At 41.4% G+C, this 14,998-nt stretch overlaps 1 long non-coding RNA gene across 2 annotated transcripts in view; it reads left to right on the top strand.

The window, feature by feature from the left end:
• The first annotated feature begins 311 nt into the window (after positions 1-311).
• The window catches only part of LOC115353090, a 35,064-nt gene continuing 20,377 nt past the window's right edge, over positions 312-14,998 (top strand). For both annotated transcript variants that reach the window (XR_003927414.1, XR_003927415.1), the window contains exons 1-2: positions 312-418; positions 511-618. This is a non-coding gene — a long non-coding RNA (uncharacterized LOC115353090). The remainder of the gene's footprint in view (positions 419-510; positions 619-14,998) is intronic.

Here is a 14,998-nt window from a genome sequence, read left to right on the forward strand (position 1 = left end):
CATTTTCTTTTGACGTTCCTTGAATTAGGCTCAGTGCTAAAAGAAAACATTTTCCTGCACTCCTCCTCTATATTTTTAAATGAATGTCATCCAAATGGCATTGCCATTCAAACGTTACAGTGAAATTCCTCGCATGCTGATAGTGCAGTGTGGGAATCTCTGAAATTGTCCCCCGTAGGTTCGAATTCAGCCCCTGAAGGTTCACTTGAGTTTAATTTCACTAATCACACGGGGACAGTTATTTTTTGCTCTCGCTCAGCTTCTCTTTCACATGCGAGCACACACACACCACACACACACACACACACACACTCACGCTGCATCCCTCCCGTTCTGTTGCACTTAAGTCCAGATTAGCTCTGACCATTCCCTCACGCAAGCAGAGAGCGACACAACACCACGGTGCCCAAGACCATAGGTGGGTCGTTTGCTTCAAGCCAATTTATTCACATTTGCGATGGTAAGATTGATTTTTATCCTGCATTTCTGAGTTTATTTAACTGATTTCAGAAACTGCCACAGAGGTGGGGGCAGAGATCGTCTTCAAGGTTGCTGTCATCTGGAATTTTATGTCCTTCATTTTCTTTCACTCTGTATGCCTGTCACATCGGCTTAACTGTGAGTAGCGTACTAGCCAGTACCTCTGGCATACTGTATATTAATAGAATATTGATATAGCCCAAATACTGTTGTGGGATTCATCATTTGGTAAATCCTCTGCCGTCTGCAGTTTTACAGAGCCGTTTAATTAGCAATTTTACAACCTCCTATTCTCTCATTAAATTAATTAATAATTAAGTTCAAATATAGGCATCTTTAATGTCATAATTATATTTCAGTTTTATGGTCACCAGAGTTTAGCTCATTAGGCAAGGTAGTCATAAACCATAGCTCTATTTAGGGACTGAGGCACTGATGCACAGGTAGTCTGCTTCTGCTTGGTATTTTTATCCTTCTCACTTTCTCCTCTCCCCCCCTCCTCCCCTCGCTGCTTCTCCAGCTCCCCTCCCTCTCATTGCTCTCTGCTAGCACTGGCGTTTTTTCCTGTGGCAGCTCTTTCTCATTCATATGTAAGGTTTAAAAAATCCCCGACACACACCTTCAGGGCCCCCCCCGCCCCTCCGTTACTCTCTCGCCAGCCTGTCGTGGGTCCTGCTTCCTCGCAAGCCTCAGGGACCAGCACCTTCAGCGCTGGGCACCCAGCAGCGGCAAATTTTCTGTAGCATCGCGTCAGTGACATTGTACTCCTGTTTGACTGCGTGATTTACCAAGGCACGGGACTTAGTAATGGCATTTCACACAGTATGATATGTTGTGCGTTGTTTTATATGTAGTGGATTTATTTCAGTCATTATCACTGATTAAACCAGCTTAGTTGAAAAGGCAAAGCAAAACTTGGCTTTGAAATTGTTCTTATTTAATTTTGTTTGTGCTCACATAACCCAGGACAGCACTAATTATCTCTTTAGTGTAGCTCATATTTCTAATGTAATTCATATGTAAATTGTAATTTAATTCATATGGGAATGTTTGTGTTCCTTGCATATTCTCAGTAAAGAGCACAAACAGTGAATTAGAACTGTTTGGAAATGAAACAGTGAATTAAAACTGTTTGGAAATGAAACAGTGAATTAAAACTGTTTGGAAATGAAAACTTTATGTTGCCTTTTTTGAACTGTCTTTGATTTGTTTTGGCTTGTTGTTTCTCTAATGAATCGCAATTCAATTGGATGGTTAAGGCCAACATATTCAGTCTCCTCTCTCTGTATTTAGACACCTTGCTCGCTGGCCTGCTCTTCCTTCTGAATTTGGAAGGCGGGGGCGGGGGGGAGTTTTCTGCATGCTCACTACCTTTGAAAAAAAAATCATCATATGATGACTGTTATTAATAACGAATAATTATAGGGCACATTTGTATGACTACAGAGCCTACGAGCACGGCACGGCACCATTTGTGCCACTTTGCTACTCAAACAGAACCGCAAGAGAGCACAGCAAGGCTGTAGGAGTGTTATTTCTGGTTCAGCATATCTGACAATGTGAGGTTAAAATTTTAAGCCCAACCCAAGTTTTCCATCTAATAACCTTTACATTTTATTGCCTTTTAAACCATCAAACTGCTTAATGCAATATTACTGTTGTCTCTAGAAACTGCTGCTGCCCACAGCAAAGTGGTCTTTCGACAGGGCAAGTCAAAACTTCTTATTTGTATGAGTAAAGAGTAGGACAGCAAAAGTTGTTCCTGGACTGCTGAATTTTCAGGACAGGTTTGCTTGCTGTACATGGGAATAATGCTGCGGTGCGCTCTAACACCAGAAGCAGAACTAAAAGTAACAGCAAATGCAACAAGCTGGGTGTCAGCAGGAGGGCGAGCTTGAAAGCACGCAAAGTTACGGGCAGCAGGCGCGGAAGTGCTATCAGCTAGCGCAGCAGACAAGATGAAGCCAAAGTCCTGAAGGAAGCAGGAAGGGTAAAAAGTTCAAATGAAAGAATAATTAAACCTGAAGTGCTGGCAAGTTACTGAGTGATGATGTCAGCTACAGCTTTCTTTGCTGGAACTGCCCTTCACATTTCCTAGGCAATAATTGCACTCACAACATTAGGGAGATAATGAATGCCTATTTCTCATCCTGACAAAAAAGATCTTTGCTCGGCCCACGCCAAATGAAGCCACCTGTGCTGTAAGGACAGGGGCCAGGCCCAGAGTCACTGCTTCGCCCCAGAGAACCACGACCTGACACGTCGGTGGCCACACAGGAGTGTCTGAGCGGTGCCCCCCCAGGCCCGGTGCCACCCCACTGTGTGGGCATGGTGCAGGGGACTCCTGACACGATGGTCCTAGAAGCCTCTTCCCACGGACTAGTGATGCCCACGCTGGTATGCAAAGCCCTCAGGGCAAAAATCCTTAACTCCCTGCCACCCTCTCTGCTGCTCCCGCACGTTGCCGCGGCCAGAAGAGAGTTAGGGCTTTGAGGACTAGTATTTGTCCTACACACTAGTCCCCGCTGCCGTAATGCCGAGCTCTGGGACAGGTGGCCCTGCTCACCGGTGGGAAAGGCTGCACGTTCCAAGAAAAGAGGCAGAAGGGTCACAGCACCGAACGGGCACTCCTGCTTCGTAGCATCCCCGCTTCGTAGCATCCTTCTGCCCGCCTCCCCATCACAAAAAGCGCTCCCTATTTTACGGCAAACTTGTCTTTCCCAGGCTTTGGGGAACCCCTGCAAATAAGCTCAGCTCGGCAAGGCGCAGGGTCAGGGCGCTGTTTAGCGGAGCCGAGCAGAGGGCGGACAGCGTGGGCGAGGGGGCCCGCTGGTCGGGCTGGGCTGCGATCACACAGCCCCCCCGCGGCCAGGCCCCCTCTGGGGAGGGACGCTGCCACATCTAGGGCGCGCGTTTGCAACACGCGTGTGCACGCACGCACGCTCCCCGTGACGACGCAAGAGCTGTCCGAAACTATTTTCAATAATTGATTTGCTGTTTAATTGAACATCATGACTGACTAACATAGCTCATTACTTTACTCATTAGTTAATTATCGAAGAAAGTAGGACAAGTCAATAAAATGGAAGGCTGTAAATTCCAATACTAATTAGCACCATTTCCTCAGAGACATATTTAAGGGCAGATTGGCTACCCGAATGTCCCCGGACCTTGTAGATGAAGGGAAAGGGTAGACTTACCATAAATCTAGATTACCGGCAAGCAAGGCTCGTCAGCAGTAAGTAGTCAAGTACACGGGTGCTGAGCTACTGTCAGGCACCCTGTTTGAACTGGAATATTGGAACGCAAGCAGCACAGAAATTCCTATTTTTAAAAGGAAAAGGCGGGGGGGGGGGGGGTGAGGGAGGGAGCGCTCACACACCAGAGAGGATCCATACTTAAAATAAATTATGCAAACTGAACTACTTCTGCAGAGCACATTTGCTTTCCTAAGCGCTCTCTTTTCCAGTCTCTCTCACATGCACTCACTTCATCCTCTCTTTTTTTGGCAGTCCAAATCCTAGTCAAAACACAAGTGTGTCCCTTCTGGAGCGGGCAGATTTTGAATGTGTGGATTCTAATTTATATCTCTCATTTTGTGTTTTAAAAAAAGATAATCTATTCCAGTAATAGAAATTATATTCTCCTGTTATTGCTATTATTTTATGTATTATCTTTAATTTAAAATAAGTCTGAAATACCATCAGAAGCAGAATTTAATTGGTCCAGCAGAGCTTTAATTGAGACAAAAAGTGATTTGAAACAAATAAAGACAGTCTCGAAGAAGACTGGCAGAAAAGGAAGCAAAGGGAACGTGTGTATGTGTATGCATGTTTGTATTCATGGTATATATTTTATATATACATGAGCTTATATACATGTATATATAGACTTAAATAATAAGTGTATGTATGTGTGTATGTATATAAAAAAATACATGCAGACACATATATACATCCACATACATACATACCTACTGAAATATGCCTACATAGTATTCTTGTTGCTCAGTAGGAAGAAACCAGCAAATTCCTTGAGTTCTGCAGTTTAAAAGCCCCCAGGTCTTACTGGCTGCCTTTTAAAAATCAACATAAGAGGACTTAGACTATGAAAAGGTTCTGTTGATATATTGGTATGCTGTTCAACAGTTTGCCTAAATTAATTATAAAAAACTTCCCATCAGTAAGGGATCAGGACAAATACACTTTCTTAATTCCTTTTATTTGGAGGCACATCTTGTGGGTCTTCCTCTCAACAAATATCCGCTTTTGAAAAACTAATTTCCAGTTAGGTGAATGAAAATGGAGATCAAAAGCATTACCTGAGCTCAACTTAAGTGAAGAAATCACCCTAAGAATAGCTCTCAGTCTGGAGCTTTAAATATTTAGCAATTCTAAAAATATATTAATGGATTAACGTAAAAAAATGCTAACAAATGTCTATTACTTGACTTACTATATTTTGTGCCTGCAGTTCTGATTATTAAGCCACAAGTTGTGATTTATTTTCAAGTGTTTTAAAAAAGTACCTTGCCAAAGTGTGCTAAAGATTGCATGGATTTTTTTAATCAGCAGTTTTGAGAATCTGGCCTCTGGTGCTAATAAAGTAAGACTGAAATTTAGGGCAGAAGGGGGGAATATGGTTGTTTTGCTTAATAGAAAGCTCCTGGTAGAAACAATGCAAAGAAAATCCTCTAATTATTTTAGTAAAACTTAAAAAAAAAAAAAGTGATATTTTATTATCCACATTTGGGAGGGGACATTTGTTTGGAATGTTCTCTTCTCACTAGTGAAGGAATGAAAAAATACCTGCCGTGTAAAATTGACTTGGGACAGAACAGAGAGGAAAAGATTTCCCCAATTAGATGTTCACTCAGTGTAGGCTAAGGCACAAGGTATATACAGCATACACAAGCACCGCACACTTGCCAGCAGTTGGAATTTATAAATGAGAACATTCAGAAAAGCAGGAGGTGTGCTCTCTGTCTTGTTTCCAGACAGTGCCAAGCACTCTTTGATACTGAGGTTTTGGTTTTTTTAATGGTTCTGGTTAGGTCACGCTGGATCCCTAGCTATGCTTGAACACCTTGGCTACAGGGTCTGAGGAAGAGCTCCCAAACTGAACAGCCAGCGTGAACAAGGGCTCAATGTACGCACTTGGTATGGAAATGGGGAGAAGCCTGGGAGAGGACCCAACCTCAAGCTTCGAATCATGCTTTAGAGCCACAAATGGCTCTAAAACGTATACTGAGGTTTAACATATGCAAGGCTTATATTTTACACCGCTGTTTGTCATACATAATGTAATGTACGTACATAATGTTAGGTAATTCTCATTTTAACTTCTTGTCTGTATCTGTTATCAAACACTCCAAAATTGGAGGCAGAAGTTGATTACCGAGCGCGATAGCTAGAGCGTTCCGTGCCAGCCGACGTAAAATGTGCAGACTGGAAGTGCTCTGGTGAATTTGCAGTGGTCCTCTTTTTGAGATGGGGCCCCCAGGCCCCTGCAGCCTTTAATCAGCTGTAACCGGAGTGAAGCTGTCAGCTCCTGCTTGTATTCTGTCAGCTTCAGTACCACTTAGAGCATCCCTGACAAACGCACAGTGCACATTTAACAGTCAATCTGCGAGCAAGCTTTTGCTTTTGGAAGAAACTTTCTAAGGTTCCACTTTCTACAAGGGAAAACTTGTAACTTATTAGGGAGGAAAATGGAGAAAAACATCCTTCAATCACACTCTTTTGTTTTATGGAGAAACCCAGCTGTTATTTTTTTCTTTAGCAGGATGATGGATTGGCTCAGCCCAAGGTGAAATCCCAGGCAGTGCAAGACCGAGCAAGGGCTGTCATATGAGGGTGACACCTCTCCTCCTCTGACAGCCAAACTGTGCCAGTCATATCGTAGAATTGCAGCAGCCTGCTATTATTAGTAGTATTGTCATATAAATTATTCACACTGAAATATTTGTTCAGCTCTGGTGTGTTCATAAGCTTCCCATTAAGAATTCAAATTTAAAGATCTTTTCCAGCTGCACAAACTTCCCTAAATACCTTTCCCCAACTCACCTACCCCTGGTGTTGCTTCAGGAACATACAGGTGTAAGTGTGACTGCCTGGGACGAGTGACTTCGAGCAAAGCTGTTCCTATATTTTTTAAATACTACATGCATTTCAAAATAACGCAACCCCCCCATCCACACCCAAGAATTCTTTCTTATGTGTAAAGTATTTGAAGACTTTTTCTTTATCCATTTCCTTCCCGATGCATGGCAATTTTCTCTTCTTTCTTTCTTTTTTTTTTTTTTTTTTTATGGGCAGTTTATGGGCTAAGCCTATTATTTGCTAATTAAAGCTCCTTCCTCCTCCCCTTGGGAGTTTAAAAATTCTAATATTATTTCTTCGCAGAACTCACTCCTACAATATCCCTGCTGTAAATGCAGCTGAATCTTACCTAATGGCCACAAAAATAAGGCCGTGGCATGTCTGAGCAGACTGGAAGGTTACAAGGGGAGGAAGGGACAGACACAGCTCCTTCGCAAGTCAAAGCAGTCCGTAGCATTCAGTTTCCCCACAGTCCCCAGGGTAATGTCATTGCAAGAGGGAAATTATTGTAACATTACAACACTGAGCTCCAATAACCATGCTGATCCCTGGGGATTCTGTCGTTTGCCATCCCACAACATGGAAAATTCCCTGAATAGGCTCCTTCCCTAACCCCATTAAAAACACAGTTTTCCCAAGGAGAGGACAGAAACTTCTTGAGGTCGCTGTAAGAGTTAGAGTCCTCAGAAGACAGTGTTTGGAGGCCTTCTATGCCATTTCTGCAAAATGGGAATGAAAACACTTCTGGTCTCCTAAAGGCACTGCATGAAGATTATGGCAACCTCATCCAGACAGAAATTAGGAAACTAATTCTAAATTAATTAGAAATTAAATTAAGCATTGGAGTAATTAATATTTATATGGCACCAATATGTAACTATTTATTACTACTAGTATTACTGTTGTTGGTGTCACTTTTACTATTTTAATTATTTTTTTTATTACTGTAGCACTTAGAAGCCCCCGCCACAGATGAGACCACAGTTGCATCAGGCTAACAGAACAAATTACGATCCCTTCTCCAAAGGGTTAAGGAGCAGTGACTGTACTTATGGAAGCAGTTCTGGTCCTACCAATAGGGAGAGTTGCCTAGTGAAATCTGGAAGATTATTTAAAGGGAAAAAGTATTCATTTCTATTGCTTTCAGTGGCAGTTAGGTGCCTAACATGCATTAAAATCCAGGCTTGGATTAGGCAATCACAGCTAGTGACAAAGAACATTTACTGGCAGGCTCAAACTGAAGTGCAAGGCACAGCTTTAGGAAAAAAAAAGCAGCGACAAACTTTTGCAGACACTAATGCGGGAACATTGCCAGTCATATTTAAAAAGAGAAAAAATTTCACACAAAGCCAGGCCTACCCATCTTGCAGAAGCCCAAGGAATGAGCAAAGTGCCAAAAAGAGTCAAAGTGAAGCCACCCATCTCCATTACACATTAAGTAAGAGGCAGACAAAGAGGAAAGAAATAAATATTTGTGCATATATTTGAAAACCCCTTCTTTCCTGCAGTTAACATTCATCAAATTCTCACTGCCTCTCCCAGTCAATTCTCTCCTTCAATTAACCAATAAGTCAATTTTCTCCTTCCCCATCAGAAAAATCCCCCTCTCAGCAAAAAATGCATCACTTCACTATCAGATCAATTCACCCTTCCCTCTCGCGGCTCAATCGATATACTCCTCCTCTGCATCTGCTAAACAACAAACAGGTCAGTGGAAAGAAACCTGCCTAGGAAGCTTCTCTCCTTTTATTTGGCATACTACATATGCACGGGGGGCTCACTGGGCACTTCCTCAGCACGCAAGCATGGCAAACACTCGAAACAATACTGTAGAGAATCGGTTTTTAAAACAACAGAAAGATCTGAACTGAGCTTTTACTTCCAGTAGCATTGCAGCTGTTCAGATAACCAGTGGAATTATATGTTAAACAAGAAGTGCATACAAAATTTCACTATATAAAAACAAACGGAAAATTGAGGATGCAATAACAGACGCACCATTTTTAGACAATATACAGCTTGTACAAACCGTTCTATTCCACTGAACTACTCTGATTTAGTTTGATAAAAGTAATACGAAGTGTCCATACACAAAGCTCTAGCCATCCTTAGATTGCAAATGGAGACAGCTATGCAGAAAGAAAAAACTGTATTCAAACAAAGGATGACTGTAAACCAGGGACTTTCCATTTGACTTCACCAGAAACCATCAATAAAGTTCAGTACATTCAAGATGCCTTTGCAAATCAAAAATGTAATAAAATACGGTATTAGAAAAGCACAAGCTTATCCGAGAGGTTGCACCTTCTGTACAAAACACATACACAGATACAAACGCAGAGACTCCTTCAGCATGGGCAGGCATCCAACCCTGGGTGAAATACAATTACCATGTAACTAGACAAAGTGGCAATGCTCAGCAGATTAGGGCATGAAGTGAAAAATCTGAGATGTTTAGATTATATAAAATAATGCAATTAGCCAAATTCGTTAGGACACCGATATCAGTACTCACAGCAAAGAAAGGGCAAGGAGCTCACTTCCACCAGAAACCTTAGGCAAACTACAATAAGCACTCCATCTGGTGATTAGGAAATAAATTTTGTGAGATTATATTTTGGCGGGGGTTCTCCACCATTTAGAACTATAAAGACTTAAAATATGAACTGCTATAAGCAACGGGTCTTCGCTTCATTTTTTTAAAAAGTTCTCCTGAGTGTCTTTTCATTTTGGGTTTGGGTTTTTTTTAAACCACTTCAATTGTTTGCTCTCTGTAGCAGTGAGACTGGATACGGAGTACATTTTTTACTTCCAACTGTTTATCAAACCAAAAGTAAAAGCTACACCTTTTCTCTGTGATCTCTTAAGATTTGTGAATATTTTTGTAACTAGAGCACGATTTGAATATTTATGAATAAAAATCCATGGAATACTAATGAGTTTACCATTCTCATTCCCTAGCCTGTTTCTTAACCTGTTTTGCCATTAACTGATAATCCCAACATAGTAGACCAAGTTAGTCTTGGGCAAAAAGTTTCAGCTGAATATTTTATTTAGGGAAGAATGCAAATTTGGGCCAAGCCAAACTATTCATAAACTTGTGCTGAATATTGTTAGTAGGTCACCTGAAACTAAAAAGAAAGAAATTCACAAAAGTCAGACTGCCCCTTTCCCCTCGTTTCAAAACCATGTTCCCAGTTATTGTCTCAAACTGATTCTTTTCTCTTCCAGGGAGAATCGGGTCTCAGTTTAACCCACTTAAATACTTTCTGAGCAACTGCAACTTCAGGCACCAAAATCTCCCTAAAAACACCCAGGGAGTTGCAGTCTCCTTTGGGAGCCCAGCTGCGTTTCAGTGCCTTGCAGCTGGGCACATCACTTGCGTCAAAGAGCTCCCGGCGTAAGGGCTCCTCCCGGCAAGGATGCTGCATCCCAGTTTAGGTACTGACAGTACCTTTGCAATGAGGTGGGACACCGCGCAGTACCTCCAATTTAACTCTCCGCAGGATAAAAGAGCTGGAGGTTGCGGTTGTAAAAGATGCTACAACACGTACAAATGTTAGAAGCCTTTTCAACTGAAAAGGCTAGAATAAGATACAGCTTCTTTGAGACAAAAACGTCTTCGCTTTTGAGACAGCTTAAGTCCTTATGTATAACATATATGTATGTATTTCGCATTTTGTATTTTATGCTGTGAACATGTACACGTGCATTGCTGATCACTTCTGATGCAGCTTCTTTTGAGACCATCCCATAGAAGCTGAGACTTTGGCAGTGTCAGCACTATGGTTCAGTTTACCGCTGATTTTCTAAGCACAGCAAACAGAGACGTGTTTAAGACTGAAAACTCTGAGGTGGCTGACAGTGCAATCTCTCCAGCCTGACCTTCCATAATATAGCCATGAGTTTATTTTGGATCACAGCTGAATATATGCGCCTTAAAATTCCAGCATAGGGAAATAATCTCCCCTTACTCTGCTGAGCTGCCCTGGGCCAGATAAACACCCTTTTCAGAGTGTTACCCCACGGCCGTAAGAGCTGCATGGTGGGGAGGACGGGGAGAACTCATCTGTACACAAGATTACGGAAGGAAGAGAAGATTGCAGGACACAGACTGCAGCTACCACACTCCCCATGATCATCACCCGATGGGTGTCCCTTAACCTGGGAGGACAGAGAGAAAAAGGAGAGGATACCAGATCTTTTCTTGGCCAAGCATTTACTTCCACGTTGTGTGGTAACAGGGAACAATACCCATACATCACTTGACCAGAAAGACGTTTTCACGCTGTTGCCCTCAAAATCCTTATTTTTGTTAACCACAGGGCTTACGGCTTTGCTCCCCTTCCCCTCCCTTTCAGCTCCCGGTAGCAGGGAAGGGGTCGGGGCAGCCCGCTCCCGGCCCCGGCGAGGAGGTGGCAGAAGGCTGGCCTTATTTACCTTAGCCATTTCCCCGTGTAATCTGGGTAATCGTGTGGCTAATCGGCGACGCGGAGGAGCCCCCCACACCGCAGTTCACAATGCCGACCCATTCATATTTCATACAATAGGGTATTTAAGTCATCCCCATGCCTTGCCAAGGCGATTGCGCTCCCTTTGTTCCACCGTTTCGGGTAGGGGTCTCCTGCCCTACCCCGTCTTTCACACCAGCATATGTCCTAGCTCTTGCCTGCTGCAGCTGGACAAGGGCGGTTGTTTTTGTTTTCTTCTTTGAAACCAATGAATCGATTATGGCGGTGTGAAATGTGAGTTAAAACAGTCCCCGCATGTATGCATACATTAGCCATTTGCTACATTACAACCGCACAGTAAGGTGACCAAGGAGGCAACAGTGTTCGTGCTCTTCCATTTTGAATGGGCAATCTGTTGAGCACAAAAGGAAATGATAAATAAAAGACTGACTGCATGTATTGTTTCAAAAATGGCTTGCCATGCTGTATCAAAGTGAAATAAAAGTGCCTCTACCCCAACGTACTGCAACCATAAAGAAAGATCAAAACCTGGTCTGTAGCAGAAAATTACAGGGTTCACACGTATGGATACTGAATATTAAATTCAGACCACGTTCCTACAATAAAGATTGCTATTGCATATTCACCTTTACTTGCTGCCCCTCTCACATTTGGGATGTATTGCACTCAACAGCCTTACAGAAGTGATAGGATCCGATGACATCTTTGTACAAACCAAAGGCAAAAAGCCCACAATAAACACCTGCAGTTCAGGATCTACCTCTCATAGGGTGTGCCGATCTGTGGATCAGAACTGGAACAGAGGTATTGCCTTCATCTGCTAGACTAGACCATCAGCTCTCTTCCACCCCTGGCTGGCAGTGACAGAAAGCCAATCCTCTCCAAAATCTCTTTTGTAGCTTGTAAAAAACAGGTCTTGTGGCTCCATTTCTCTCCCGCAGTGTAAAGAAACGACACATCACAGCAACTGCCTCAAAATTATTATTACAAGCTAAGGTTAGTGTCTGGAACAGAAATACCTTTTTTATTTTGAAGAATAACCCTAAATGCATTATAGTGTAATTCAGGTAATTAAAAAGATGTGTTTAATGACAAGCTAGAAAGTGTCATTCATTCCTGGTTCAAGTTCATGTTACTCCACGGATGTACTACTGGTGCTGAAATACGTCACTCGCAACTTCTCTCTTAGAAATGCCTCAATGGTGTTCTTTGGCTTGAATTCAGAGTTTGGAAGTTCACACCTGTGCTCTGTATTACAATCAACTTTCATTTTTACTCCTAAAATTGAGAAATAAAAAAAGTTTTGAGCCTCAGTCTTGAGAGCCAATTTTCCACAGAAAGCTAAGCTTTCTATGAAGAGTTAATTAATTAGCACATGTGCTATATTTTACAGACTTATAAATAGTACTGTATTGTATAAACTATGCAAAAGGAAAAATTTGTACAGCACACTCACCTAGCTATTTGAGTACTTAACTGTAAAGCTAGAAACCAGGAAATTCAAAATCTTGAGGGGCGAAGAGGGCACAACACAGATGTATTTAAAATTTCATTCTGATGGTCAAAGAAGTTACAATATCTTATTTCAATATCCAAATTTTTAATCCCAGTATTTCGAAGCCTCTACTTTTTTTTTTTTTACTTCTCAAGATCACAGAATAACAAAAACAAATAAAGCTTCTCAAGACTAATCTTTCAGGGCAGACTCGCACTCTTGTATGCAGCAGCAGATTATCTATCTGTACATCTCCCACTGAAGTAAAGCAGATTTTCTTGAAATTGCTATCAGTAGAATTTATACCACTTGAAAATGATCCTAATACAGCTAAATTTGTAAATGGTTACTTCCCCCAGCACCCAAACAGCAGGGACGCAGCTACTGCAATATAAATGTGCTAATCCCAGCACGATGTATTCCCACATCTCCCTGTATCAAATCATTCTAGAGGGTTTTCAATATACAAGTTAATTAGCTACAATGAAGCAGCAGAGTAACATCTAATGAAGACCGGGGCTTAAAATACCAGAAGTGGCCCATTGTACCCTTTCCCCCCTCTTCAATACTGACATATTCTTTTGAAATGGGTTACAGATATAGTTCAAGTGTAATTTAACAAGAGATAGAAGGCACTTAATGAACAAGATTGTTTTGATTATATGGTAAACACATCGAACATTTTTAAATATGCATGATCAACAATATCTACAAGAATACCATTTCTGTATTAGCACCTCAAAATGCTACTGCCACACAGTATCTATCTATAAGTATATATATATGCACACTCGTAATGCTGAGCAAGATTACACCATTTTGTTACTGAATGTATGACATTATATTCTAATTACATACTCAATTTCTCATTTCTTAAAACAATCAGTGCATGGGAAAGCAGTTATGTACATTCTACTCAAAAAATTAAATCTCTCTAAAACTAATTGCACAAAGTTAAAATGATACAAGCAATCAATGTCTGCAAAATACAACTTGCAGAGAGAAGATAAAAAACAACATAGGAGAGTAAAATTAATTACCTAAAAAATATCTGCTACTTTCAGGAAACACGAAGTTGCCATAGTTGTATGCTTCAGATTTAACTAAGAAAGGAAAAGCCCTAATTAATTAAATTAAGGTCCTGATCCTGACTGGATGTGGAAGTCAATGAGACTTTACCCATGTGAACCTCATTGCTGGTGTGGGACGGAACACTCCCTTTTGCTGTCTATCAAGGATGAAGCTCATCTTGTAATCCCACCACTTCATTAGCACCTTTCCAGCACATTATCTTTACCCTAATCCTCCTGTCACTTTAGGGATTCAGGGTCATTAGAGCACTTGAAGGGTCGATGTTATTGTCGTGGAGGTGTGAATTGATCACTAAGATGACAACTGGTGACAAGTGTACTTTATTAGTCTGTTACTTTGCCTCTTAATTGCTACTGATTAGCCTGTCTGTCAGAAAGGAAATTTGGATTCCTCCTGCCACTGCCAAAGATTACACTGCTTTCAAATATGACCATCTAACAACCCCCCCCCCCGCCCCTGCAATGAGCCCACTTAGACATAGTATATTCACCCAACCCAACGTGAGTTGAACAATTTATGTGAGCAAAATCAACAAGGTAGGGCCTTTTAACCCCCCCATTACATTTTGTTTAGCTTTTGACTGATAGGAGAATTTCTCTGTTAAAAAATAAAATATTTCTGATTGTTTCTTTTCCCTCCCAAAGGCATGAATAGGATCATCTTTTTTCCAAAAATCTTGTTTTATGTATGGCTGTGCTCACTATTTGAGTGGATTTCCCAGAGGATGTGCTGGCTCTCCAAATATCACATTGCATTTAAACTACACATTAAGACAAACCAACAAAAAAAATTAAACTTGTGCATCTTGCCAGAGTTCGCATGCTTCAAGTCTTAATTGCTGTTGACCACAAGAATTGAATGTTGAGTCATACAGGGCACATCTGCCAGCAGTGAAGAAGTACACGAAGTATTTACTTTTACAGAACTCCCTGCTTAAAGAATTGAAAAAAACAGAAATGGGGGGGGGGGAGAGAAAAAAACTTTTCAAACTAGATAGCTAGGATAGTAGAAAAATCTTAGTGCAGCATAAATGTACTATCGTACTTGCTTGACAGTGACAATCTTTGCATTGCTGGTGTTTTTGTTTCATACCAGGTTAAACATACCTATAAGAGATCATGATTAGCAGCAAGATATTATGAATGCAGATCTCTGTAAGCTGTCTGTTCACTTTTATCAACATTGATTCAAACATAACAAGGACAACAAAAAGAAAACAACTCCCAGATCTCCTGTTCCTACTCCAAAACCCACATAAAAATCAGTCTCTGGATTACACTCCCTTCCAAAAGCAAGTGCTAAACCTAAATCAGCAAAAATTAAGAACTTCAACAAATGCCTCATCTTGAATTGTGCAC

The sequence above is a fragment of the Aquila chrysaetos genome, chromosome 18, assembly GCF_900496995.4.
Source record: "Aquila chrysaetos chrysaetos chromosome 18, bAquChr1.4, whole genome shotgun sequence".
NCBI lineage: Eukaryota > Metazoa > Chordata > Aves > Accipitriformes > Accipitridae > Aquila > Aquila chrysaetos.